At 51.9% G+C, this 26,531-nt stretch overlaps 1 protein-coding gene across 2 annotated transcripts in view; it reads right to left on the bottom strand.

The window, feature by feature from the left end:
- LOC138468365 (transmembrane protein 121-like) overlaps nucleotides 1-26,531 on the bottom strand; it is a 304,836-nt gene that overhangs the window by 47,608 nt on the left and 230,697 nt on the right. The gene's annotated exons all lie outside the window — the stretch shown is intronic.

Genomic DNA, 26,531 nt, shown 5'->3' with positions numbered 1-26,531 from the left:
GTCTGTCTATCTCCTCTCAACAGTAGCATGGGGTAATGTATGCGATGCCCCTAAAGGGAACTCTAAAACTTAATGCCCACACCTGTGAATGCGATTAGCCCACCTGACCATGCACATACTTGTACACGTCTAATTTGGACCAGAAAAAGGGGGCTAGTGCTAAAAATACCAAATGATCCTTCTCTACAACTCCAGCTGGATACGGCATGCGGAAAACAACCTTGGCCAGCGTATAACACAACGGCGGTGATGTGCGACGTAGCGCTGGGGCAGGTGGAGGGGGGCCAAACCAAGGGCATGTGGGATTGCTGGTGGTAGTGGGGACAAGAACGGGGATGTCGGGGAGGAAAGGTACGACCGAAGATCCCTTTGACAAAGTTATGATATGAACTCGCGCAGGGCTTACAAATGACGTATACACAACCAGAAATAGATCTACGGATAGAATGGATGACACAGAAGAGGATTGGAAGGGTGACCCTTCTGCTGGGAGCCTTGAACTTATCTCTCCTGGGTGCAAGAAGGTAATGGACTTCTGGGAGGAGATTAAAGAAAAAATAGCTCCAGGTCTTAATTCCAACAATAAATCTAAGGGAAAATTCATGTGTTGAAGTTCTGGAAAATTTGACAGAAGACCTCCATTGAGGATTGATCTCCACAATGATAGATTTTGCTTCTGGAAGTGTTAACATCTGAAGCAGCCTATCAATTCCCCCAAATAATTAGTAATTGTGGTAATTGTCTTACATCATACATTTTAGACAGGAATAGTAAGACCACAAATAATGCAATTTAATTTCCTATACAAATATTAATCAATTTTCTCAATTTACTTTACTTTGTAACTTAACCTTTACAAGGTGTCCAAAGGAATGAGTAAAATTCACATCTTTCACTAACGGAGATCTCAGCTACAAGCTGACCCGCCGGTAAGATTTGAAAATTCAGTTTACTACTATAATATTTTATACTGATTTGACATCCACCTGCACCCGGCCTGTATCCTTACTAAATCCACTGGTCTACGACTACAGCTGGAAGCCTATAGAAAGGAGTGACGGGCAGGGGCGTAGGAGACGCATAAAATCTGAGGGGGACAGGGGACATCTTGGGGACTTTGTTTTATTTATTTATTTATTGTGTTTTAGTCAGAGGTCGAAGTGGGCGGGAGCGGTCGGAACGGTGCTCCCATACTTTTTATTTTTACGTTTCATCGTTCCTATACTTTTATTTTAAAAAGAAACCGTTCTGGAATGGTTTCGTTTTAAAATAAAAGTGTAGGAAGAAGATGAACCTTGCATTTCAGTGCACTGCACTGCACATTCCCATAAATAGCAGGTGTGTTTGTTTCGGGTTTGCATTGTGTGTGGGATGGGGGCCAGGGATGGGGTTTGTGGGGAGCGGAGCTGGTCAGCAGAGAACATAGCTGCAATACTTCTTTTCGCACCCTTCGACCACTGGTTTTAGTCAAAGAACTCGACTTTTCACAAAATTAGAATTAAAATAGCAGTACGTATTAAATTACAAATATCACTGTATAAAACAAGAGAAAAGAAGAAAAGAAAACAGAAGAAAATTAAAGGATGCAGCAGCAAAGAACATGTCATTGTATGTTGCATTTCTGGATTTTTCATCTGACTATGAGCTCATGGTAAGAGAGAGGAAATAACAATTACTTCCAGTGGGCCACAGCAGTGGGCCAGCTCGTTAAGCGGCAGATCACCTGTAAGTGGACTCCTGCCAAATAAAGGAGTTGCAGCCTTTTCTACCAACTGCAAGTTGCTACTTTTTTTGTGTGGGGCAAGGAGACGTGCGAGTATCTCTTGGAAGGAAAGGTGCGGGTTTCAAAGAGAGAGGAAATCTTGTTTGTACCTCTGAGTAAGCCCTGTTATGGGAGTAGAGGGACTAGGTGTGTGATGTTGCTGCTTTGACTGTCCTCCGGGTGGGTGGGGGGTGTGTACAGCAAACAAGGAGGATGAGCGATCGCAAGCCCACCCCCTTATAAGCACTCCCCAGGTCCGCGGCTGGATGTGTTGGACCGGGGGATGCCTAGTAGGTGGGGTGTATATGGACCCAGGGGGGTGGCCAGAGGGGCAGCCCGCTATGTGGGGCCAGCCTCTTACGATGAGTCTGGTCCCTCCTATTCCATCTCATGCTGGCTTCAGAGCCTAGCCTTTCTTTGCCTTTGTTATTCTGAATGCAGAGCTGGACTCTGTTCCTTTCTCGTTTAACATTTTCTGCAGAGTCTGATCTATTTGATTCTCTCATATGTTACTAGGACGGCAGAGCATGGGTCCTCTGCCCTGTTACATTATTCAAAGAGCCCCTCTGGCCTTTCTTTGCCTCTCCCTTGTCTCACTGCTTGCTTGCTAATACATACCTCCTTGCTTGAACACTCAACATATTCTCCCTAACACAGCAATGGCAGCTGCAGTCTGTCTTAACTTCTATTTGTTTTGTGTCTTGAATTGGCTTCTTATTTCCGCTTTTCTGTCTGCTGCAGGGGAAAGGCATTTGCCAGTCACTGCCATGATGGTTCTACCTGGCCACAAGAGGGCAACAGCTAGCCAATATTGGAAAAACATGGGCATATTATGCCAGAGGCTGGCAACTGCCCTCCTAATGCCTACACAAGAGTCACAACTCTTGCCTTTGTTTCTAACAGTATTTCAGTGGATGAAGAAATGTGAGAACACACATATTGCTTATAAATTAAGGGGATGATGTCACACTTGGTTAAGACATTTTGATCACGCCAGGAGCTCATTTCCAGCTGCAATTAAGCAATTACCTTTTAGACTTCTGGCTTTAAATAACGTTTGTATCACCTGGAAAGCACAGAGGTTGCCCAACAGGGTTGCGAGCACGAGGGGTACCCTACTCGTGGCCATGGATTATTGTAGGGCATTCTTGCCCTGGTTTGGAGCCTGGCCCCTACAGCCATGATGGGGGTAGGGGCCTATTACTTTTCGTTGTATGTACCCTTTGAGGGTGGGCAGACCTTGCCTCCTGCTTTAGCCCACTAACAGCTCTGCTTTGCAACTTCATCACACATACCTGTCAGTTGGCATGTAACTCAATGCTACTAATGTTATCAGCCTCAGAAGTCTAGAATCCTTTGCCACATCAACTAGGGTACAGACTTGTCACCTGAGACTTATCCATGTCTGAGTCGGCATCTGCCGCCCTGTGGGCAAGACACACACAGAAAGAGCAGGGCACAGTGCCCTTGTGGGTTTTTCACACTTCTTCCTCGGGGGGGGGGGGCACAATTCACTCTGCAGAGAAAGTGGCACATGCTGGGCAACATTCTCCCACTTTGACAATGTCACCCAAAGAGCGAAATTGGCCATTTGAAATACCTCTCTCGACTTATTATTGAACAATCCACACTGATGGGTTTAAGCACCTGCTTAACGCGAGATGGCAATTAAGGGCATTTGCCAACGCACTCAAGAAGCACAGGACACTCTCTTACCGCCACATGCCATGCTCACTCATTCTGATCACGAATTGCCATTTATCTGGGGTCATGTTAAATATATTTATTTATTTATTACATGTGTAGCACCACGCAAAACCCCCAAGCATCAAGGCGCAAAGTAAACTGCATACAGTGGACCACTTCCATTGGCTCACGTTTTTACTTTTCCGCTACAAAATGGAAGATTTTAGCGTACAAGGCAGGTGAAATCACATTGCTTTTCCACTTTGGAATTGTGTAAATACATTGCGCAATTAGCGATTGCTAGCAGAATTCACAATGGCTTACTCTGGACTCTGCCCGCTTTTACCAGGTTTCATTTCCAAGCAGATCCCAGAGGAATCCCTTTCCTTATTTCCAGCATGAGAATCCATGCTGCAGTAAGGCTGCATTTGTCTGGTGGAGCAGGAAATACAGGGGGTTCTGGTTGTCTACTCGGCTCCCGAACTCCACCCAGAAAATGCACGAATACCTGGCCAATTAGAAAAAGCAACAGTAATAGTGTTTTCCACCACTTTATCTGAACCAATTGACCTGGAAAATGCTGTGTTGCATTGGAAGCTGAATGCATTCACTCTGCCTATTATCCCACAGGAAGATTAAGCCAGGTGCTGAACACAGGTGTTACATATTCCTGTGCACAATCTGCATTTGGAGCATTAACTAACTGAGCTACCTTACAAATGATATCTCCTCTGGGGCTTTACCATCTTAACACCTTAACTGACATGGGTATTTCCCCCCAGTGCCAAGGCCTTTTTTGGTGATTTCGGTATGTCGCCATTCAATCCCTTGTAACTTCTTTGTTACATGAGATATCTCGGCCAAAGTTGGCCCCTTTTTTCCCACATGGAGGCGGTCGTAACGCTACCCAGGAATCCGAGTTTGCTGTAGGGGGGTGAGAGAAAATAACCAAAAAGGAGAACATTTGGATTTTTTTTCAGAAAATGCCAATAAAATGTTGTACAAAGAAGCCTGTGGTGTTTTCCTTGTAAGAGCTAGGAACAAATTTGCTTGCTGTGCTGGATTCGCCATTTTCCAGGCTTTCAAGAACAGCTTTAGTGGAAACCAAAATAACATATTTTGATATGCTAATCAGCCGTTTTGTGAGACGGTGGCGATTTTGGTGTTTTTTGTCCAATAGGACATGCGTGGACGGAATGGAAGAAAAGGGTAGGAAAGCTGATTGGGAAGCCAGAAAGGCATACATTTCTGAAAAGTAGACAATATTCCAAGTTCAGCAAGGGGTGATTTGCGCAGGTCAGGCAACAACTATGTAGGGAAAGATCCATAGTTTGGGGGGAAATCGGGGAAATGACAGAAAGAAAAACACAATTTCTGCACATTTCACTCTGGTCACCCACCGAAACACACAGCCAACAACACATGACCTACCTTCTCGCATTCCCACAGGTTTCCCGACAAAAACGGTAAGCACATGTGTGGGTGCACCTACCTGGGTGCAAAGGGAAAAGCCTAAAACACTGGTAACCCCAAGTCTTTTAGCACAGCAGATTTTCAGGAATTTTGCTCATGTGGACAACCTACAGATTTGGGCCTAGGGTGTCGAAGCCACGAAGGAAAACAGGGAACCCCATGCATTTCTGAAAAGAAGACACCCGTGGGAATCCACAGAGGTCTGACTTGCGCGAATCGCCCCATAATTTATGACCAACAATCCCTGACAAAGTCTGAAATTTGGTGGAAAAACACAATTTTCACTTTGTCTGGGATTGTGGGTAATACATTCTGGGGCGATTCGCGTAAGTCAGACCTCTGTGGATTCCCACGGGTGTCTTCTTTTCGGAAATGCATGGGGTACCCTGTTTTCCTTCGTGGCTTCGACACCCTAGGCCCAAATCTGTAGGTTGTCTCCCCAAACCCTTTGGGGGTTACCAGTGGTTTAGCCTTTTCCCTTTGCGCTCAGGTAGGTGCACCCACACATGTGATGTACCGTTTATGCCGGGACACCTGTGGGAACGCGGGAAGGTAGGACATGTGGTGTTGGTGGCGTGTTTCAGTGGGTGGCAAGAGGGAAATGTCTGAAAATTGTAGTTTTTTCACCAAATTTCAGACTTTGCTGGGGATTGTGGGTAATACTTTCTGCGGCGATTCGCACAAGTCAGACCTCTGTGAATCCCCACAGGTGTCCTCTTTTTGGAAATGCATGGGGTTCACTGTTTTCCTTGGTGGCTTCGACACCCTAGGCCCAAATCTGTATGTTGTCCACATGAGCAAAATCTGCTCTGCCGAAAGGCTTGGGGTAACCAGTGGGTAGGAAGCCTTTTCCCTTTGCGCCCAGGTAGGTGTTCAGACAAAAACGGTACCTCACATGGGTGGATGCACCCACCTCGGAGAAAAGGGAAAAGGCTAACCCACTGATAACCACAAGCCTTTCGGCAAAGCAGATTTTGCTCATGTGGACAACCTACAGATTTGGGCCTAGGGTGTCGAAGCCATCAAGGAAAACAGAGAACCCCATGCATTTCCGAAAAGAAGACACCCGTGGGCACCCCCCTTTCCACTAAAAACATACATGGTGGTTTAGTAACCCCCACACCCACCCAAAACAAGTTATAATTTTTTTATTTTTGTTTTGCCTCTTTCCTAGGGGAAGGTTGTGCTAGCAATCTGCCCCCAGGGAGGGCTACATGAGATGCCCCCCATCCATTTGGGGTGGGGAGGAGAGGGCCACCCCTTTCCACTAAAAACATCCATGGTTGTTCAGTGGCCCCCCACACCCACCCAAAACAAGTTATCATTTGTTTTATTTTGTTTTGCCCCTTTCCTAGGGGCAGATGGGCACATATGTGTGGGCATCTGCCCCCCGGGGGGGGCAAAACATACTGCCCCATGCTTGGGGGGTGGCTCTTCCAATATTTGCAGTGGCCTCCCCCACCACAAATGGATGGGGGCATCTCATGTACCCCTTCCTAGGGGCAGAAATCTGCCTCCAGGGAAGGCTACATAAGGTGCCCCCATCCACTTAGGGTGGGGGGGAGAGGGCCACCCCCCTTTCAAACACAAAAAATCCTGGTGGTCTAGTGGGCCCCCACCCTCACCCAAAACAAGTTATTATATATATATTTTTTTGTTGTGCCCTTCCCTAGGGGCAGATGGGCACATGTGTGTGGCCATCTGCCCCCAGGGGGGGTAAATGCATACTGCCCCAGGCTTGGGAGGGGTGGCTCTGCCAATATTTGCTTTGGCCTCTCCCCCCTACCCCAAATGGATGGGGGCATCTCATGTACCCCTTCCTAGGGGCAGAAATCTGCCCCCAGGGAGGGCTACATAAGATGCCCCCCATCCACCTAAGGTGGGGGGAGAGGGCCACCCCCCTTGCAAAAATCCCTGGTGGCTAGTGGTCCCACCCGCCCCCATCCCACCCAAAACTACGTTTTTTTTTTAATCCTTTTTTTTTGTTTGCCCCCCTTCCCTGGGGGCAGATGATCACCCATCTGCCCCCAGTGTATTGCCCCCATGCTTTAGGGGTCAGGGGGGAGAGGGCAGCTTACATAGTAAGCAGCCCCTCCCCCACTTCAAAAACAGATCCCTGCATGACACACCAAATACATATTCTGGGGGGATACATGATATTACATCCCCCCCACTTAGAATTGTGGGGGGGTCTGTACCCCCTGCCCCCCCTATGTCCTACGCCCATGGCGACGGGGATACCGAAGGGACGCAGGTCTATTCGGATCCTGGTCAATACATATATCTGGAGTGACCTTGCGGAAGCGATTCATGACCTCAATAATGATGCATTGCTGAGGTCACCAGCCCATGCCGGGTAGCAGGTCCCGTATTTTCCAGTACCCGCACGCTGGTTGTTATGAAGGTCTGCAACTGCTTGATTGGATGCAAATCATTTTATGCTCATTACACGCGCCGTTTTTACCCCCAACTAAGGTCCATCCTGTGCGCAGAACCATTCCCTTCGATCCGTTTCTATTCAATAATCAACGTTTTTTGTCCAGAGTAAACCCAAAACCTAAGATGGTGGCCAATCTTCTCCTTGTACCTAATCTGTCTGTCTGAGAGATGGGGGCAACGCAGGGCAGTGGGTGGGGGCTTTATTGTTAAAGTGCCTTGACACAATGTGGCCATTTGAGAATCTTCTCAGCAGCATGCCTGCATTAGGTCATTAGGTCATTAGGGGCGTAGCACATGTTAGCACATAGACAGCAGTCTATCAGATTTTCATAGCACTGTTTCTTTTGTGGGGGACCATAAACCTTAAATCATCGCTGATCTACTTTCACCCCAATGTGGCACTATGAGTTTAGTTGTAAACATGTCAATGACCAAAAACACAGAATGAGGCAATGACCAGCGGTCTGAGGCAGAGTGGCGAGGAAAATGACGCGGGGCCACCAGAGAAACATGCCTCATGTTCCCCAGAAACGTTTTGTGTGGATTCATCGGCAATGATCCGCGCATACACGGGTTGATATCTAAATAGGTGGCTAGGAGACGAGGCAAGGTGGCCAGCCAATGTGGCAGGGAGGCTTGGCAAAGGGGTAAGGTGGCTAGTGAATGGGGCGCGGTGGCTAGGGAACGAGGCAAGGTGGCCAGCCACTATGGCAGAGAGGCTTGTAAATGGTGTAGGGTGGATAGTGGGTGAATTGGGGTGGCTTGAGAATGGGGTAGGGTGGCTAGTGAATGGGGCGCAGTGGCCAGTGAATGAGGTAAGGTGGCCAGTGAATGAGGCAGAGTGGCTAGGGAACGAGGCAAGGTGGCTAGTGTATGTGGCTGGGACGCTTGTTAATGGGATAGGGCGGTTAGCGAATGCGGCAGTGTGGCTAGTGAAAGAGGCGAGGTGGCTATTGACTAAGGTGGGGTGGCTAGTGAATGGGGAAGGGGGGCTAGTAAATGGGGCAGATGGGGCTAGTGAATGAGGCAGAATGACCAGTGAATGAAGCACACTGGCTAGTGTATGAGGCAGAGTGGCCAGTGTATGAGGAAGGGTTACTAATGAATTGGGTGAGGTGGCTAGTGATTGGGTCAGGGTGGCTAGAGAATGAAGCAGGGTCCCGAGTGAATGGGTCAAGGTGGCTAGTAAAGGGACAGGGTGGCCAGCGCATGTGGCAGGGAGGCTTGTTAATGGGGTAAGATGGCTTGTGGGTGAAGCCGGGAGGCTTGGAATGGGGTAGGGTGGCTAGTGAATGGGGCGCAGTTGCTAGTGAATGTGGCAGGGAGGCTTGCAAATGGGGTAAGGTGGCTAGGGAATGAGGCAGAGAGGCCAGTGAAGGAGGCAGATGTAACCATTTATGAAGGAAGGTGGCCAGTTACTGGGGCAGATTGGCCGGTGAGTGGGTCAGCATGGCCGGTGAGTGGAGCAGAATGGCAGTGAAAGGGTCGTAGTCGCTGGTGAAATGGGCAGAGTGGCCAATGAATGAGGCAGCATGTCCTGCAGTCGTGCTCTGTGACTGCCTTAAGTATTGCTGTAATCTATACCGATGCTATGCACGTGGTATTGTGATAATATACCGTGGTGAACACACTGGGGGGAATCACAATTGACCAGGTGCAGTACAAATGCTGATATAAGTGCCGGTAATCGCGGTACTGGCACTTTTACCACACCGGGGAAACACAAGTTTGCCGGTTGGGGTGAATGATGGTCCCCACCGGCAAGGAAATGCCGTAATTACTCCATGGAATGAGGATTTCCCACCATTGCCGGCACCTGGAATATCCCAATGATACAGTATATCAGGCACCGGTATCCGTAGTGCAGTTTCCCGGTATCCCACCAGTATTACCGGCAGGATAATGGGAAACTTGTAATGAAGGCCACTCACTCTCACTCACTCACTCGACCCAACTCCATCATTCAGCCACTGACTACTTCACACCGCCCAACCCTCCCTCCAACACACGCACGCACGCACGCACGCACGCACCCACACACTGGAGACAGGTGGAGGCAGGAACAGCCTAGCTGCAGAACAATCAACCGGAGCCCTGAGAATAAGTACATTGTGCAAGTACATGGGCCTCTTAACAAATGGTGAGATTGCCCACGTAACCACCAGTGGTTAGGCTATGCCATTGGGCCGCCATTTCCATGTCGACATTACGGTAATAAATAGCAAGCCCTGTGGGTTTTACTTTGCAAATGCTTGGCAAATTGTGGGATTGCTTGCGTATAGGACGGTAGGTAATACCTGGCAATGGTGAGTACCTACCCGCATGATGGCAAAATCTGGCATAAGGTGTGGCTGCATGGACATATGATTGCACTACCTAGCAGATCACCTCTGATACTCATTTTCATTGAAGAGGGGGGCATGAATGTGACCCTCGTTGCACCGACCCCACCCTCACTGCGATGACAGAGAAATGAAAGGTGTACGTTGTTCCTGGCCCCATCCTCCTCAACGTCCGCCGTACCACAGATGTGAGAAACGCTATTCACTCAGACAGCCATTTAAACCCTATCCTTATGACGTCACTGAGGAGATACATTTGCAGTCAAAGGAGCAGGTGGACTGACTGTGACCATGCAAGAGCTGATGGTGTCACGACTGAGACTATGACACAGATGCGCGAGACGTGAAGCACATATGCACTCCTGCATGAAGCGAAGCAGACGCTTAGATTACATTGCTCGCAGACATGAAGAACATGCTCATGACCCACTTAGATAGAGGACGGACACATCTTTGCTGTGTGGTAAGTGCAAGTTGCATGAAAATACATATGGACTGCTCACTGACGCTTAACGCAACTAACATGAGCGACCATGAAAATAAAGATGGAAGCCAGAGCCTCTTGAAATGAATGGAAGGCGCTGAAAGGGCTTGAGAATACAGAGCGAGGCCTGACATGCTGATTTCACAGAGGTGTGCAGACCAGGCTGCCTGTGCAGCAATTGTGCACGGCCTTGCCAAGGACACTGAGGGAGAGAGGGTTTCACATTAGCAGAAGAGATGAGACACCAGGAAGTTTAAAAGCTGAAAATCCACATAAATGCAAGCAGGGAAATTAAGGTTGTGTTCCCTACAAACGTGACTTGAACCTGAAAGACAAAGCCTATTTATTTGAGCCAGACGGGGACCATTGTTCCCATCCAACCAAAGGCACGATGATACAAAAGTGAAAAAGCCTAACGTTCTGTCCCAAGGCCTGGCGGATCGGAGAAGGTAACTTGTTTGGTACGTGCAGCACCTTTGGGGCTGTTCTCACACCTTGAATAGTTGCACATGGGCTGGTACCTTTCCAAAGCGCCAAGGATGAGAAGACCCTCTCTGACCAATCCCTACTCACCCTCCACACTAGCTCACACTTTGTTGCACGACCCGATGGCAGCGCACTAACCTGACATGCCTGCAGTTGCAACATTTAGCAGGTGGTCACAGGAGGAGCCACCAGATATGATTTAACCAATAAGGGTACTAACCCTATATATGTTCTATATGTAGCCTACCTCTATAGCCAATCCCATTCCACTTTAGGTTTTTACAATGTATCATTATTTTGTGATATCACTCTGCGTTAAAAACTCCAGGACAAGCCAGTAACCACCGAGAAAGTATTGGAGAATGCTGTGTTGTCCATAACTCAATCCCTGTTACGAAAGCTTTCAATAAACAGTACAATTTCTCATGTTATTGGTTTTTGAGTGAGGGGGATCTCCTCAGGCCCAGTTCCTCTTGCCTGTAATTGGGGAGATTAACAATCCCCCACTTTACTGCAACGTGCCTAGATTTATTTTTAAGGGGGTTTTAATTCTGATGAAACAGCCTTGACCTATTTAAAGAGGGCAGCACGTTTGTGGCCTTTGCACATGCTTAGATTAGCATTAGAGACATTGGGCCTCATTATTTATTTATTTATTTGTATTTGTAGAGCGCACTACAGGCCACAGGCATCGCGGCGCTATAGCAGTACTCACAGAAGGCTCGCTTAAGGGTTACAGTGAAGCCGCCCAGGTAGATAGACTTAGTGACGATACAATGCATGGTATAGGGTTACATACATATTTAGATCATGGTGCATTGCGGGGATTGCGGTTGCACAGTGCAAGTCATACAAAGAGACTGGTTTTGATGGCCTTGCGGAAGGCTGCATGGGAGTCAATAGTCCTAATGTGAGGGGGGAGTGAATTCCAGTGGGTGGCTGCCATAGTTGGGAAACTGGTGCCGCCAGCCTGGACTTTGCGTGTCCTAGGAATAGCAATAAAGTTGCAGTAGGGGGTTCTGATGGGCCTGGAGGAAGGGGGTTTAGAGATTCTCTGTGCCTGTTCATGAAGGCACTTGTGTGTCAGGGCAAGGGTTTTGAATATGATCCTTTCTTTGACTGGTAGCCAGTGGACCTGCCTTCTAAGTGCAGAAATATGATCCCTACGCGAGAGTCCAGTAGCGGCCCTGAGAGCATTGTTCTGAACAATTTGTAGTTTAGCAAGATTCTTGGCTGAGGTGCCTACCAGGAGGGCATTACAGTAGTCCAATCTGGATCCGATTATGGCCCTGGCAATGGTAAGGCAATTTTGTTGTGACAGGAAGGGTCTTATTGCGTTGATGAGTTTGGAGTGGTAGGCAGAGGTGGATGCAATGGCGTTGACCTGTCTGTCCATAGATAGGTTAGGTTCCAGGTATACACCCAGTCCAGTGTTTTAATTGATTGTGAGACAGTGATAGGGATGTCATCAATGGTGAAGGAGGAGTATAGTTGGTCAAGTTTGTTCAGGGTGGAGGGGGAGCCTACCAGTAGAAGCTCGGTCTTCTCACTGTTGAGACAGAGCCAGTTTTCTGCCATCCAGGATTGGATAGTCGCATAGATGGAGCTGAGGGTGTTAGTGTCAGATTGGTAATCACCCGTGAGGGGGATGAGCACCTGGGTGTCATCTGCATAGTTTGTATATGAGATTCCCAGGGCATCCAGAATTTTGAATAGTGGCCTGGTGAAGAGGTTGTATAGAGTGGGGGCAATACAGGAGCCTCGTGGAACCCCGCATTTGATGGTGCTGGGAGTTGCACAGGAGGAGTCAGAGAAAACCCTCATTGCTCTGTCTTGCAGAAATGAAGTAATCCATTTGCAGGCCTTGGTCGAAAAGTTTGCTGCTGTGGAAAGGTGGTGGCAAAGGGTCTTGTGATCAACTAGATCAAACGCAGCAGAGAGGTCTAGGAGCAGTAGGAGTAGAGGTTTGTCTGCGTCTCTGAGGTCATCGATCTGGTTTTTCAGGTCAAGGAGGGCAGTTTCTGTGCTGTGCCGAGGTCTGAACCCTGATTGCCGTAGGCCAAGGAGATGGTTCTCTTCAAGGAATTTCTGAACTTGCAGGTAGGCTGCTTTGTCCAGGATTTTTAAGAGGAAGGGGACAGTGGTTATGGGCCGGTAATTTCCCGGGACGGTAGGGTCCAGGGAGGGTTTTTTAAGCAGCGGACGAACCCACGCTTCTTTGAGACCAAGGGGGACATGGCCAGACCGGAAGGAGGCATTGATGAATGCTGTGATGAATGGGGCTAGGGAGGGTGCACAGTCCTTGATGACCTGTGCTGGGCAGGCATCTCCTTTACAATTTGATGGTTTGATAGACTGGAGAAGTGTGATGACTTCTGTTTCGCTCATGTCTTTAAAGTCAAACACCGGGGAGCAACTGGGGATGGTCTTAGGTGGAGGTGGGTTATTGTGATTCTTGGCTATGAGTATGGCCAGAGCTTTTTGATGAGCGATGATCTTTGCCTGCAAAGTTTCAAGCTTGTTCAGCATGGCTGACTGGATTGTGTTACACCAGGCTTTATCCATGAGGAGAGAAGAAGGGGGTGTGGAAGGAGTCTCCAGCTCTCTGAAGATAGAGAATATTTCTCTTGTCCCTGATTTAGCATTGGCTATCCTCGTGTTAAAGGAGGAGGCTTTAGCAGTGGTGATGGCAGTTTTGTATTGTTTGAACAGTGCTTTAAAGGCAGCCCTGGTGTATTCTGAGGGGGATTTGCTCCATAATTTGAGGGCAGCTCTCTTTTTTGCGCGCAACTGCAGGAGTTCTTGGGAAAACCATGCATTAGTATGCTTCACTGTTTTGGCTTTTTTGAGGGTGAGTGGGGCCACAGTGTCAATGGCTTGGGTGATGGCCCTTTTGAAGTCATCGCCCAGTGTTTCTGGGTCATTGGAGAATGGGGGCAGTAAGGCGGGCACCGAAAGGTGTTGAGCTAGGTTGTCATGAGTGAGCTGCTTGGAGCTTCGTGCGAGTGTGGCCGGTAGGGGAGTGGTGGGTAAGGTAGGCCCTTTGGTAGTGATGATGTCAAATTGGATGCAATGGTGGTCGGACCATGGAACAGGATAGATCACAGGTTGGCTGATGGAGCAGTTATGGTGAGATAACCAGTCCAAGGTGCGACCTTTAGAGTGGGTAGGGCTGGAGACGGTTGGGAGAAGCCCAGAGTGGAGAGGGCAGTGTAAATTGGGAAGTGCAGTCAAATGCAGCAGTAATACCGTATACCGCTGGACAACTACGAGTTTGGGGGTAAAGTGGAGGAAAAACCTCCAACAAGAAGCTGGATGTATTTCCTCCACCTTACTTCCCAGAATTCGCCAATTCAGCGGTATTACTGCTGGTGGAATTACCGCCAAACCTAATACCACCAAAATCTCCCATGGAGTCCTATGGACTCCAATTCATGGGGACTAACACTGCCTACATCCACTTGTAATCTGGCAATGATACCGCCAGAGCAAGTGGCTGTAACGGTAATACAGTGTGGCGGTATGTTTGCGGATTTCCGCAGATACAATCGAACTCGTAATGAGGCCCAATATTGAGTGACTATTTGATACTTCATTCAAAACAATTACAGTGACTTGTAGGAGTTTTGTTTTAGGTGCAGCTGCTTGGCCATGGGTGGATAGCTTGACGAGTAAAGCGGTGGTCTCTGACATGAGCGCAGCCTGCACTGGGTGGATAGCTCGACGAGTAAAGTGCTGGTCTCTGACATGAGCGCAGCCTACACTGGGTGGATAGCTCGATGAGTAAAGCGCTGGTCTCTGACATGAGCTCAGTCTGCACTGGGTGGATAGCTCGATGAGTAAAGCGCTGTTCTCTGACATGAGCACAGCCTATACTGGGCCTGCAATGGGTGGATAGCTTGATGAGTAAAGCAGTGGACTCTGAAAAGAGCGCAGCCTGCACTGGGTGGATAGCTCGATGAGTAAAGCGCTGGTCTCTGACATGAGCGCCGCCTGCACTGGGTCGATAGCTCGACGAGTAAAGCACTGGTCTCTGACATGAGAGCCACCTGCACTGGGTGGATAGCTTGACAAGTAAAGTGCTGGTCTCTGACATGAGCGCAGCCTGCACTGGGTGGACAGCTCGACTAGTAAGCGCTGGTCTCTGACATGAGCGCAGCCTGCACTAGGTGGACAGCTCGACTAGTAAGCACTGGTCTCTGACATGAGAGCAGCCTGCACTGGGTGGATAGCTCGATCAGTAAAGTGCTGGTCTCTGACATGAGCGGAGCCTGCACTGGGTGGATAGCTCAACGAGTAAAGCGCTGGTCTCTGACATGAGCGCAGCCTGCACCGAGTGGACAGCTTGGCTAGTAAAGCGCTGGTCTCTGACATGAGCGCAGCCTGCACCGGGTGGACAGCTTGACTAGTAAAGCGCTGGTCTCTGACATGAGAGCAGCCTGCACTGGGTGGATAGCTCGACTAATAAAGCTCTGGTCTCTCACATGAGCGCAGTCTGCACTGGGTGGATAGCTCGACGAGTAAAGTGCTGGTCTCTGACATGAGCGCAGCCTGCACGGGGTGGACAGCTTGACTAGTAAAGCGCTGGTCTCTGACAGAAGATCAGCCTGCACTGGGTGAATAGCTCGACTAATAAAGCTATGGTCTCTCACATGAGCGCAGTCTGCACTGGGTGGATAGCTCAACGAGAGCAGCCTGCACTGGGTGGATAGCTCAACGAGTAAAGCGCTGCTCTCTGACATGAGCGCAGCCTGCACTGGGCCTGCACTGGGTGGATAGCTCGACGAGTAAAGCGCTAGGAGTGCAGCCTGCACTGGGTGGATAGCTCGATTATTAAAGCGCTGGTCTCTGACATGAGCACAGCCTGCACTGGGTGGACAGCTCGTCTATTAAAGCTCTGGTCCCTGACATGAGCGCAGTCTACACTGGGTGGACAGCTCGACGAGTAAAGCGCTGGTCTCTGACATGAGCGCAGCCTGCACTGGGCCTGCAATGGGTGGATAACTCAACGAGTAAAGCGCTATGAGCGCAGCCTGCACTGGGTGGATAGCTCGATGAGTAAAGCGCTGGTCTCTGACATGAGCACAGCCTGCACTGGGTGGACAGCTAGACTAGTAAAGTTCTGGTCTCTGACATGAGCACAGTCTGCACTGGGTGAACAGCTCGACGAGTAGAGCGCTGGTCTCTGACATGAGCGCAGCCTGCACTGGGTGGATAGCTCAATGAGTAAAGCGCTGGTCTCTGACATGAGTGCAGCATGCACTGGGTGGACAGCTCGACTAGTAAAGTGCTGGTCTCTGACATGAGCACAACCTGCATTGGGTGGATAGCTCGACGAGAGCACCCTGCACTGGGTGGATAGCTCGACGAAAGCAGCCTGCACTGGGTGGATAGCTCGACAAGTAAAGCGCTGGTCTCTGACATGAGCGCAGCCTGCACAGGGCCTGCACTGGGTGGATAGCCCGACGAGTAAAGCGCTATGAGCGCAGCCTGCACTGGGTGGATAGCTCGACGAGTAAAGCACTGGTCTCTGACATGAGCGCAGCCTGCACTGGGTGGGTAACTCGATGAGTAGAGTGCTATGAGTGCAGCCTGCACTGGGTGGACAGCTCGACTAGTAAGCGCTGGTCTCTGACATGAGCGCAGCCTGCACTGGGTGGATAGCTCGATGAGTAAAGCGCTGGTCTCTGACATGAGCGCAGCCTGCACTGGGTGGATAGCTCGATGAGTAAAGCGCTGTTCTCTGACATGAGCACAGCCTACACTGGGCCTGCACTGGGTGGATAGCTTGACGAGTAAAGCAGTGGTCTCTGAAAAGAGCGCAGCCTGCACTGGGTGGATAGCTCAATGAGTAAAGCGCTGGTCTCTGACATGAGCGCCGCCTGCACTGGGTCGATAGCTCGACGAGTAAAGCACTGGTCTCTGACATGAGAGCCACCTGCACTGGGTGGATAGCTGGACAAGTAAAGCGCTGGTCTCTGACATGAGCGCAGCCTGCACTGGGTGGACAGCTCGACTAGTAAGAGCTGGTCTCTGACATGAGCGCAGCCTGCACTAGGTGGACAGCTCGACTAGTAAGCACTGGTCTCTGACATGAGAGCAGCCTGCACTGGGTGGATAGCTCGATCAGTAAAGTGCTGGTCTCTGACATGAGCAGAGCCTGCACTGGGTGGATAGCTCAACGAGTAAAGCGCTGGTCTCTGACATGAGTGCAACCTGCACCGGATGGACAGCTTGACTAGTAAAGCTCTGGTCTCTCACATGAGCGCAGTCTGCACTGGGTGGATAGCTCGACGAGTAAAGTGCTGGTCTCTGACATGAGCGCAGCCTGCACCGGGTGGACAGCTTGATGAGTAAAGCGCTGGTCTCTGACATGAGAGCAGCCTGCACTGGGTGGATAGCTAAACGAGAGCAGCCTGCACTGGGTGGATAGCTCGACGAGTAAAAACGCTAGGAGTGCAGCCTGCACTGGGTGGACAGCTCGTCTAGTAAAGCTCTGGTCCCTGACATGAGCGCAGCCTGCACTGGGTGGATAGCTCGACTAGTAAGCGCTGGTCTCTGACATGAGCGCAGCCTGCACTGGGTGGACAGCTCGTCTAGTGAAGCTCTGGTCCCTGACATGAGCGCAGTCTACACTGGGTGGACAGCTCGACGAGTAAAGCGCTGGTCTCTGACATGAGCGCAGCCTGCACTGGGCCTGCAATGGGTGGATAACTCAACGAGTAAAGCGCTATGAGCGCAGCCTGCACTGGGTGGATAGCTCGATGAGTAAAGCGCTGGTCTCTGACATGAGCACAGCCTGCACTGGGTGGACAGCTAGACTAGTAAAGCTCTGGTATCTGACATGAGCACAGTCTGCACTGGGTGAACAGCTCGATGAGTAGAGCGCTGGTCTCTGACATGAGCGCAGCCTGCACTGGGTGGATAGCTCAATGAGTAAAGCGCTGGTCTCTGACATGAGTGCAGCATGCACTGGGTGGACAGCTCGACTAGTAAAGCGCTGGTCTCTGACATGAGCACAACCTGCATTTGGTGGATAGCTCGACAAGAGCAGCCTGCACTGGGTGGATAGCTCGACGAGAGCAGCCTGCACTGGGTGGATAGCTCGACAAGTAAAGCGCTGGTCTCTGACATGAGCGCAGCCTGCACAGGGCCTGCACTGGGTTGATAGTTCGACGAGTAAAGCGCTATGAGCGCAGCCTGCACTGGGTGTATAGCTCGACGAGTAAAGCACTGGTCTCTGACATGAGCGCAGCCTGCACTGGGTGGGTAACTCGATGAGTAGAGTGCTATGAGTGCAGCCTGCACTGGGTGGACAGCTCGACTAGTAAGCGTTGGTCTCTTACATGAGCGCAGACTGCACTGGGTGGACAGCTCGTCTAGTAAAGCTCTGGTCCCTGACATGAGCGCAGTATTCACTGGGTGGACAGCTCGACGAGTAAAACGCTGGTCTCTGACATGAGCGCAGCCTGCACTGGGACTGCAATGGGTGGATAGCTCAATGAGTAAAGCGCTATGAGCGCAGCCTGCACTGGGTGGATAACTCGATGAGTAAAGCACTGGTCTCTGACATGAGCACAGCCTGCACTGGGTGGACAGCTCGTCTAGTAAAGCTCTGGTCCCTGACATGAGCGCAGTCTATACTGGGTGGACAGCTCGACGAGTAAAGCGCTGGTCTCTGACATGAGCACAGCCTGCACTGGGTGGACAGCTAGACTAGTAAAGCTCTGGTATCTGACATGAGCACAGTCTGCACTGGGTGAACAGCTCGATGAGTAGAGCGCTGGTCTCTGACATGAGCGCAGCCTGCACTGGGTGGATAGCTCAATGAGTAAAGCGCTGGTCTCTGACATGAGTGCAGCATGCACTGGGTGGACAGCTCGACTAGTAAAGCGCTGGTCTCTGACATGAGCACAACCTGCATTGGGTGGATAGCTCGACAAGAGCAGCCTGCACTGGGTGGATAGCTCAACGAGAGCAGCCTGCACTGGGTGGATAGCTCGACAAGTAAAGCGCTGGTCTCTGACATGAGCGCAGCCTGCACAGGGCCTGCACTGGGTTGATAGTTCGACGAGTAAAGCGCTATGAGCGCAGCCTGCACTGGGTGGATAGCTCGACGAGTAAAGCACTGGTCTCTGACATGAGCGCAGCCTGCACTGGGTGGGTAACTCGATGAGTAGAGTGCTATGAGTGCAGCCTGCACTGGGTGGACAGCTCGACTAGTAAGCGTTGGTCTCTTACATGAGCGCAGACTGCACTGGGTGGACAGCTCGTCTAGTAAAGCTCTGGTCCCTGACATGAGCGCAGTATACACTGGGTGGACAGCTCGACGAGTAAAACGCTGGTCTCTGACATGAGCGCAGCCTGCACTGGGACTGCAATGGGTGGATAGCTCAATGAGTAAAGCGCTATGAGCGCAGCCTGCACTGGGTGGATAGCTCGATGAGTAAAGCACTGGTCTCTGACATGAGCACAGCCTGCACTGGGTGGACAGCTCGTCTAGTAAAGCTCTGGTCCCTGACATGAGCGCAGTCTATACTGGGTGGACAGCTCGACGAGTAAAGCGCTGGTCTCTGACTTCAGCGCAGCCTGCACTGGGCCTGCTATGGGTGGATAGCTCAATTAGTAAAGCGCTATGAGCGCAGCCTGAACTGGGTGGATAGCTCGACGAGTAAAGCGCTGGTCTCTGACATGAGCACAGCCTGCACTGGGTGGACAGCTCGACTAGTAAAGCTCTGGTCTCTGACATGAGCGCAGTCTGCAATGGGTGGACAGCTCGACGAGTAAAGCGCTGGTCTCTGACATGAGCGCATCCTGCACTGGGTGGAAAAAAGCTCAACAAGTAAAGTGGTCTCTCACATGAGTGCTGCCTGCACTGGGTGGATAGCTCAACAAGTAAAGCGCTGGTCTCTGACATGAGCGCAGCCTGCACTGTGTGGATAGCTCAACAAGTAAAGCGCTGGTCTCTGAGATGAGGGCAGCCTGCATTGGGCCTGCACTGGGTGGGTAGCTCGATGAGTAAAGCGCTACGGGTGCAGCCTGCACTGGGTGGGTAGCTCGATGAGTAAAGCGCTATGAGCGCAGCCTGCACTGGGTGGATAGCTCGACGAGTAAAGCACTGGTCTCTGACATGAGTGCAGCCTGAGTTGGGCCTCCACTGGGTGGATAGCTCGGTGAGTAAAGCGATATGAGCGCAGCCTGCACTGGGTGGATAGCTCGATGAGTAAAGCGCTGGTCTCTGACATGAGCGCCGCCTGCACTGGGTCGATAGCTCGACGAGTAAAGCACTGGTCTCTGACATGAGAGCCACCTGCACTGGGTGGATAGCTTGACAAGTAAAGCGCTGGTCTCTGACATGAGCGCAGCCTGCACTGGGTGGACAGCTCGACTAGTAAGCGCTGGTCTCTGACATGAGCGCAGCCTGCACTAGGTGGACAGCTCGACTAGTAAGCACTGGTCTCTGACATGAGAGCAGCCTGCACTGGGTGGATAGCTCGATCAGTAAAGTGCTGGTCTCTGACATGAGAGGAGCCTGCACTGGGTGGATAGCTCAACGAGTAAAGCGCTGGTCTCTGACATGAGCGCAGCCTGCACCGGGTGGACAGCTTGACTAGTAAAGCGCTGGTCTCTGACATGAGAGCAGCCTGCACTGGGTGGATAGCTCGACTAATAAAGCTCTGGTCTCTCAAATGAGCGCAGTCTGCACTGGGTGGATAGCTCGACGAGTAAAGTGCTGGTCTCTGACATGAGCGCAGCCTGCACCGGGTGGACAGCTTGACTAGTAAAGCGCTGGTCTCTGACAGAAGAGCAGCCTGCACTGGGTGAATAGCTCGACTAATAAAGCTCTGGTCTCTCACATGAGCGCAGTCTGCACTGGGTGGATAGCTCAACGAGAGCAGCCTACACTGGGTGGATAGCTCAACGAGTAAAGCGCTGCTCTCTGACATGAGCGCAGCCTGCACTGGGCCTGCACTGGGTGGATAGCTCGACGAGTAAAGCGCTAGGAGTGCAGCCTGCACTGGGTGGATAGCTCGATTATTAAAGCGCTGGTCTCTGACATGAGCACAGCCTGCACTGGGTGGACAGCTCGTCTATTAAAGCTCTGGTCCCTGACATGAGCGCAGTCTACACTGGGTGGACAGCTCGACGAGTAAAGCGCTGGTCTCTGACATGAGCGCAGCCTGCACTGGGCCTGCAATGGGTGGACAGCTCAACGAGTAAAGCGCTATGAGCGCAGCCTGCACTGGGTGGATAGCTCGATGAGTAAAGCGCTGGTCTCTGACATGAGCACAGCCTGCACTGGGTGGACAGCTAGACTAGTAAAGTTCTGGTCTCTGACATGAGCACAGTCTGCACTGGGTGAACAGCTCGACGAGTAGAGCGCTGGTCTCTGACATGAGCGCAGCCTGCACTGGGTGGATAGCTCAATGAGTAAAGCGCTGATCTCTGACATGAGTGCAGCATGCACTGGGTGGACAGCTCGACTAGTAAAGTGCTGGTCTCTGACATGAGCACAACCTGCATTGGGTGGATAGCTCGACGAGAGCACCCTGCACTGGGTGGATAGCTCGACGAGAGCAGCCTGCACTGGGTGGATAGCTCGACAAGTAAAGCGCTGGTCTCTGACATGAGCGCAGCCTGCACAGGGCCTGCACTGGGTGGATAGCCCGATGAGTAAAGCGCTATGAGCGCAGCCTGCACTGGGTGGATAGCTCGACGAGTAAAGCACTAGTCTCTGACATGAGCGCAGCCTGCACTGGGTGGGTAACTCGATGAGTAGAGTGCTATGAGTGCAGCCTGCACTGGGTGGACAGCTCGACTAGTAAGCGCTGGTCTCTGACATGAGCGCAGCCTGCACTGGGTGGATAGCTCGATGAGTAAAGCGCTGGTCTCTGACATGAGCGCAGCCTGCACTGGGTGGATAGCTCGATGAGTAAAGCGCTGTTCTCTGACATGAGCACAGCCTACACTGGGCCTGCACTGGGTGGATAGCTTGACGAGTAAAGCAGTGGTCTCTGAAAAGAGCGCAGCCTGCACTGGGTGGATAGCTCGATGAGTAAAGCGCTGGTCTCTGACATGAGCGCAGCCTGCACCGGGTGGACAGCTCGACGAGTAAAAACGCTAGGAGTGCAGCCTGCACTGGGTGGATAGCTCGATTATTAAAGCGCTGGTCTCTGACATGAGCACAGCCTGCACTGGGTGGACAGCTCGTCTAGTAAAGCTCTGGTCCCTGACATGAGCGCAGCCTGCACTGGGTGGATAGCTCGACTAGTAAGCGCTGGTCTCTGACATGAGCGCAGCCTGCACTGGGTGGACAGCTCGTCTAGTAAAGCTCTGGTCCCTGACATGAGCGCAGTCTACACTGGGTGGACAGCTCGACGAGTAAAGCGCTGGTCTCTGACATGAGCGCAGCCTGCACTGGGCCTGCAATGGGTGGATAACTCAACGAGTAAAGCGCTATGAGCGCAGCCTGCACTGGGTGGATAGCTCGATGAGTAAAGCGCTGGTCTCTGACATGAGCACAGCCTGCACTGGGTGGACAGCCAGACTAGTAAAGCTCTGGTATCTGACATGAGCACAGTCTGCACTGGGTGAACAGCTCGATGAGTAGAGCGCTGGTCTCTGACATGAGCGCAGCCTGCACTGGGTGGATAGCTCAATGAGTAAAGCGCTGGTCTCTGACATGAGCGCCGCCTGCACTGGGTCGATAGCTCGACGAGTAAAGCACTGGTCTCTGACATGAGAGCCACCTGCACTGGGTGGATAGCTTGACAAGTAAAGCGCTGGTCTCTGACATGAGCGCAGCCTGCACTGGGTGGACAGCTCGACTAGTAAGCGCTGGTCTCTGACATGAGCGCAGCCTGCACTAGGTGGACAGCTCGACTAGTAAGCACTGGTCTCTGACATGAGAGCAGCCTGCACTGGGTGGATAGCTCGATCAGTAAAGTGCTGGTCTCTGACATGAGAGGAGCCTGCACTGGGTGGATAGCTCAACGAGTAAAGCGCTGGTCTCTGACATGAGCGCAGCCTGCACCGGGTGGACAGCTTGACTAGTAAAGCGCTGGTCTCTGACATGAGAGCAGCCTGCACTGGGTGGATAGCTCGACTAATAAAGCTCTGGTCTCTCAAATGAGCGCAGTCTGCACTGGGTGGATAGCTCGACGAGTAAAGTGCTGGTCTCTGACATGAGCGCAGCCTGCACCGGGTGGACAGCTTGACTAGTAAAGCGCTGGTCTCTGACAGAAGAGCAGCCTGCACTGGGTGAATAGCTCGACTAATAAAGCTCTGGTCTCTCACATGAGCGCAGTCTGCACTGGGTGGATAGCTCAACGAGAGCAGCCTACACTGGGTGGATAGCTCAACGAGTAAAGCGCTGCTCTCTGACATGAGCGCAGCCAGCACTGGGCCTGCACTGGGTGGATAGCTCGACGAGTAAAGCGCTAGGAGTGCAGCCTGCACTGGGTGGATAGCTCGATTATTAAAGCGCTGGTCTCTGACATGAGCACAGCCTGCACTGGGTGGACAGCTCGTCTATTAAAGCTCTGGTCCCTGACATGAGCGCAGTCTACACTGGGTGGACAGCTCGACGAGTAAAGCGCTGGTCTCTGACATGAGCGCAGCCTGCACTGGGCCTGCAATGGGTGGACAGCTCAACGAGTAAAGCGCTATGAGCGCAGCCTGCACTGGGTGGATAGCTCGATGAGTAAAGCGCTGGTCTCTGACATGAGCACAGCCTGCACTGGGTGGACAGCTAGACTAGTAAAGTTCTGGTCTCTGACATGAGCACAGTCTGCACTGGGTGAACAGCTCGACGAGTAGAGCGCTGGTCTCTGACATGAGCGCAGCCTGCACTGGGTGGATAGCTCAATGAGTAAAGCGCTGATCTCTGACATGAGTGCAGCATGCACTGGGTGGACAGCTCGACTAGTAAAGTGCTGGTCTCTGACATGAGCACAACCTGCATTGGGTGGATAGCTCGACGAGAGCACCCTGCACTGGGTGGATAGCTCGACGAGAGCAGCCTGCACTGGGTGGATAGCTCGACAAGTAAAGCGCTGGTCTCTGACATGAGCGCAGCCTGCACAGGGCCTGCACTGGGTGGATAGCCCGATGAGTAAAGCGCTATGAGCGCAGCCTGCACTGGGTGGATAGCTCGACGAGTAAAGCACTAGTCTCTGACATGAGCGCAGCCTGCACTGGGTGGGTAACTCGATGAGTAGAGTGCTATGAGTGCAGCCTGCACTGGGTGGACAGCTCGACTAGTAAGCGCTGGTCTCTGACATGAGCGCAGCCTGCACTGGGTGGATAGCTCGATGAGTAAAGCGCTGGTCTCTGACATGAGCGCAGCCTGCACTGGGTGGATAGCTCGATGAGTAAAGCGCTGTTCTCTGACATGAGCACAGCCTACACTGGGCCTGCACTGGGTGGATAGCTTGACGAGTAAAGCAGTGGTCTCTGAAAAGAGCGCAGCCTGCACTGGGTGGATAGCTCGATGAGTAAAGCGCTGGTCTCTGACATGAGCGCAGCCTGCACCGGGTGGACAGCTCGACGAGTAAAAACGCTAGGAGTGCAGCCTGCACTGGGTGGATAGCTCGATTATTAAAGCGCTGGTCTCTGACATGAGCACAGCCTGCACTGGGTGGACAGCTCGTCTAGTAAAGCTCTGGTCCCTGACATGAGCGCAGCCTGCACTGGGTGGATAGCTCGACTAGTAAGCGCTGGTCTCTGACATGAGCGCAGCCTGCACTGGGTGGACAGCTCGTCTAGTAAAGCTCTGGTCCCTGACATGAGCGCAGTCTACACTGGGTGGACAGCTCGACGAGTAAAGCGCTGGTCTCTGACATGAGCGCAGCCTGCACTGGGCCTGCAATGGGTGGATAACTCAACGAGTAAAGCGCTATGAGCGCAGCCTGCACTGGGTGGATAGCTCGATGAGTAAAGCGCTGGTCTCTGACATGAGCACAGCCTGCACTGGGTGGACAGCTAGACTAGTAAAGCTCTGGTATCTGACATGAGCACAGTCTGCACTGGGTGAACAGCTCGATGAGTAGAGCGCTGGTCTCTGACATGAGCGCAGCCTGCACTGGGTGGATAGCTCAATGAGTAAAGCGCTGGTCTCTGACATGAGCGCAGCCTGCACTGGGCCTGCAATGGGTGGACAGCTCAACGAGTAAAGCGCTATGAGCGCAGCCTGCACTGGGTGGATAGCTCGATGAGTAAAGCGCTGGTCTCTGACATGAGCACAGCCTGCACTGGGTGGACAGCTAGACTAGTAAAGTTCTGGTCTCTGACATGAGCACAGTCTGCACTGGGTGAACAGCTCGACGAGTAGAGCGCTGGTCTCTGACATGAGCGCAGCCTGCACTGGGTGGATAGCTCAATGAGTAAAGCGCTGATCTCTGACATGAGTGCAGCATGCACTGGGTGGACAGCTCGACTAGTAAAGTGCTGGTCTCTGACATGAGCACAACCTGCATTGGGTGGATAGCTCGACGAGAGCACCCTGCACTGGGTGGATAGCTCGACGAGAGCAGCCTGCACTGGGTGGATAGCTCGACAAGTAAAGCGCTGGTCTCTGACATGAGCGCAGCCTGCACAGGGCCTGCACTGGGTGGATAGCCCGATGAGTAAAGCGCTATGAGCGCAGCCTGCACTGGGTGGATAGCTCGACGAGTAAAGCACTAGTCTCTGACATGAGCGCAGCCTGCACTGGGTGGGTAACTCGATGAGTAGAGTGCTATGAGTGCAGCCTGCACTGGGTGGACAGCTCGACTAGTAAGCGCTGGTCTCTGACATGAGCGCAGCCTGCACTGGGTGGATAGCTCGATGAGTAAAGCGCTGGTCTCTGACATGAGCGCAGCCTGCACTGGGTGGATAGCTCGATGAGTAAAGCGCTGTTCTCTGACATGAGCACAGCCTACACTGGGCCTGCACTGGGTGGATAGCTTGACGAGTAAAGCAGTGGTCTCTGAAAAGAGCGCAGCCTGCACTGGGTGGATAGCTCGATGAGTAAAGCGCTGGTCTCTGACATGAGCGCAGCCTGCACCGGGTGGACAGCTCGACGAGTAAAAACGCTAGGAGTGCAGCCTGCACTGGGTGGATAGCTCGATTATTAAAGCGCTGGTCTCTGACATGAGCACAGCCTGCACTGGGTGGACAGCTCGTCTAGTAAAGCTCTGGTCCCTGACATGAGCGCAGCCTGCACTGGGTGGATAGCTCGACTAGTAAGCGCTGGTCTCTGACATGAGCGCAGCCTGCACTGGGTGGACAGCTCGTCTAGTAAAGCTCTGGTCCCTGACATGAGCGCAGTCTACACTGGGTGGACAGCTCGACGAGTAAAGCGCTGGTCTCTGACATGAGCGCAGCCTGCACTGGGCCTGCAATGGGTGGATAACTCAACGAGTAAAGCGCTATGAGCGCAGCCTGCACTGGGTGGATAGCTCGATGAGTAAAGCGCTGGTCTCTGACATGAGCACAGCCTGCACTGGGTGGACAGCTAGACTAGTAAAGCTCTGGTATCTGACATGAGCACAGTCTGCACTGGGTGAACAGCTCGATGAGTAGAGCGCTGGTCTCTGACATGAGCGCAGCCTGCACTGGGTGGATAGCTCAATGAGTAAAGCGCTGGTCTCTGACATGAGCGCCGCCTGCACTGGGTCGATAGCTCGACGAGTAAAGCACTGGTCTCTGACATGAGAGCCACCTGCACTGGGTGGATAGCTTGACAAGTAAAGCGCTGGTCTCTGACATGAGCGCAGCCTGCACTGGGTGGACAGCTCGACTAGTAAGCACTGGTCTCTGACATGAGAGCAGCCTGCACTGGGTGGATAGCTCGATCAGTAAAGTGCTGGTCTCTGAC

The sequence above is a fragment of the Ambystoma mexicanum genome, chromosome 4q (genome assembly GCF_040938575.1).
Source record: "Ambystoma mexicanum isolate Mex_15411 chromosome 4q, UKY_AmexF1_1, whole genome shotgun sequence".
In the NCBI taxonomy this organism is placed as follows: Eukaryota; Metazoa; Chordata; class Amphibia; order Caudata; family Ambystomatidae; genus Ambystoma; species Ambystoma mexicanum.
This window is presented reverse-complemented; position numbering and strand designations above follow the sequence as displayed.